The following is a 3,084-nucleotide window of genomic DNA, read 5'->3' as shown; positions in this document are numbered from 1 at the left end:
AACCTCACTCCTATCTTATTTGCAGACATAGCGAGAACCACAAATAAATTGTCAATCCATGGGACGAAGCTTACTCGACTAGTGTATAGAGGCTACAAGAGGTTATCAATCTCTTGGAAAACAACAAACAACTCTCAAGCTACACTCAAATGACTGAAATCACCAAAAGCCAATTGCTCTTCGGCAAACAAATCACACCGTTACAACATCAAACAACATCCAAACATTACGAAACTTCTAGGACATGTTTATAAGACCTACGAACACATGCTTATGGTCTCAAATCTCACTTTAGGTCAAGTGAAAAAATCGCGATTATTAACAGCAATGGATTTTTGACCTAGTCGTTTACGACCCAGAATGCATCTAAATGCTTAGCAATGATGCCCCAATACCCTACCTATACTTATTTTATGATTTTGAAGTGTAAATTCATATTTATGATGAAATTAGGCCGTAGGTCGGCGATGCCAAAAGCTACAAAATATTGTGAAATGCTTACGTCAATGCGTAGAGCTCTTACCTGCGGTTGCAACGCAATAGGCGTGACTGCAATGACAACCGAGGAGGGAGTAGGAAGCGTGAGAAGAAGAGAAGCGAGTGCCATTAGCTCACGCTGTATTTCATCATCCAAAACTTATCAAAATCTTACAAAAACTGGCTTTTATACCTTAGCCAAGGTCTTTGGTGGTCAAAACTAATAATTTGGGAGCTCTAACTAAAGACAGGTTGATACAATCTGGAAGCTTGTAGCCCCGGGTCATCAACTATAATATTTATCTGGAAAATAGGAGTTACAATATTCCCGATTCATCAAAATAATAAATGTTTTTACAATGAGAGCTCCGAAACAAGGTTATCATGCAGTTCTTGCAGGTTCCAGACAAAGAAAGAAAGATCAGATATAAGAAGGCACTCCATGCACTTAAAGACCGCCTCGCCACCCGTCAACCCGAAGATTACTTTAGCCCATAGGTTGTGTCAAGGGATGACACAAGCGAGGAGGGCGGGAATGCTTGTGTCATCCCTTGACACAACCTATGGGCTAAAGTAATCTTCGGGTTGACGGGTGGCGAGGCGGTCTTTAAGTGCATGGAGTGCCTTCTTATATCTGATCTTTCTTTCTTTGTCTGGAACCTGCAAGAACTGCATGATAACCTTGTTTTTGAGCTCAATGGTTAAGTAGCCAACAAATCTGGAGGTGAGGTTCCTGATCACTGACCCAAAAAATTTCATTCGCCAAGTGAAGAATCCTGTATAAAATGCTTCCTCAAATGCCAACATATTGCTAGATGGCAAGAACATGCACAGGGCGTAGAAGCCATAAAGGACTTCTTCGGAAGGTTGGCCGCTTAGGTCGTAGCAAAGACCCTTATTGCCCTCGAGGAATGAAATCCACAGTGCTCCTGCTTGCTTTGGCTCGTGAAAAGCTTCAATGCATGTGAGCAGCATTCGGCAAATTTTGTAGAGCATAGCACATGAGAGATTAGGGAGACTTTTGAAGAATGTCATGGCGCCCGTTAGAGTTTTTACCATGTATTCCTCTATCGGTGTTCCCTTTTCTGGAGCTGACAATCTTGGATAATTCAACCATGTAGGCCGCTTCTTTGTTATTGCTTTATGTGCTTGCCATGTCCTTACTCTTGGTACAAGACAAAAGGTCGGGTCTTTCTGAAGTGCTGCAGGTGCTCTCGTGAACAAAATCAAGTATCTGGGATTCTTGTTCAGCCAGCTCTTTCTCCACTTGGGGTGGATTTTCTCTGCGCCTTCTGTCTGCATGTCTTTGTATAATCTTTCCTTAACCTCTGGCAGCTCTACCTTGATCAAGGGATATGGCACTGATTGTTAATACCAGTGTGCATTGATTTGGTTGGGAGTGAGTTGAGTAACATTGACTGAATGGAGAACTCTCAACTCCCAATCCATCGTTGCTTTCCATTGTTCATCCGTCTCCTCGGCAACCTGCTCCTTAAGTGTGTCTTCTTCGGCTTTAGACAGCTTGACCATTGGCACTTGCTCAGCATTTTTTATTGGTACCTAGAAATCATCCTCTCCTCCTAACCCTTCTGTCGGATGTGTTTCCATCTTAGCGAAAGAGACTAAGGGAATTTCAATGTGTGGTTGCTCTGATGTACCAGCTTCTTCTTATCTCTAGTTGACTGTCTCGATTAACTCGCTTTAGCTCTATTATCTCCTTGAGCAGCTGTTCTTCCCTTTGTACCCGCATCAATGCAAGGTCTCTTCATTGTGACTGCTCTAACTTTAGCTCGAGTTCAAGATCTTTGTTCTTCTTTTCTAAAGCTTTGTATACTTCATCTGTACCTTTGATCGAGGCAACTGCGGGATTTTCCCTTATTTGTCGCAAAAAGGTTGCCTCATCATTGATCCTTTGCTCTGAATATTGCAGTGAAGCGTTCACTACGTCGAACTTGGATCTTTTGTACTGATAGAGTTGTAGTTAAGAGTTCATTGGTAACCTCTGTCAGTTGTTCGTCTTTTGTCTTACAGGCATCTGTTAACTTCGTGAGAAGTTCACCTAGCTCTTCCATTTCTTTTTGTTGCTTCTCTTTTGCTAGCTGGTGTTGTTCAGCTTCAGCTCTTAGCTCTTGGATTTTTCTCTACAGATCAGAGATGACATTCATTCTATCCTCTAGCTCTCCTTGGAGAGCGTCAATGACCATCTCCAGCTCTCTAGCCTTAGCACTACGACTAAGTGCTGTTGTTTGCATTTTCTCAGTCATCTCTTGCATCTGTTTTGCAAATTCATTAACTTACAGGATGACTTCGTCATTTGTTTGCCAGTCTTCTTGCTCTGAGCTGCCTAGATGTTTCAACAGTCTCTGTGGGTGGCTCCTTGGGTGGGACTGTGGCAGCTGTTTGTGGTAGCGACAAGGGTTGTGCCTCTCCTTGTGGCCGTGTGGTTGCCTCGACTATTTTGTCTTTGTGAGGCTTCGTGGATGCCTTGGCCGTTTCTTGTTGGGTGGTTGTAGAGGGTGTGGTTTCTGTTTCTGTTGCCTTGGTTTGCTAGAAAGTGGTTGCTGTCGGTTGTTCAAAATCCATTGCTTCCTGCGGTTCAGACTCCTT

The sequence above is a fragment of the Adiantum capillus-veneris genome, chromosome 11 (genome assembly GCF_014529385.1).
Source record: "Adiantum capillus-veneris isolate H3 chromosome 11, ASM1452938v2, whole genome shotgun sequence".
NCBI lineage: Eukaryota > Viridiplantae > Streptophyta > Polypodiopsida > Polypodiales > Pteridaceae > Adiantum > Adiantum capillus-veneris.
The sequence above is the reverse complement of the archived record's forward strand: the minus strand, read 5'-3'. Positions refer to the sequence as shown.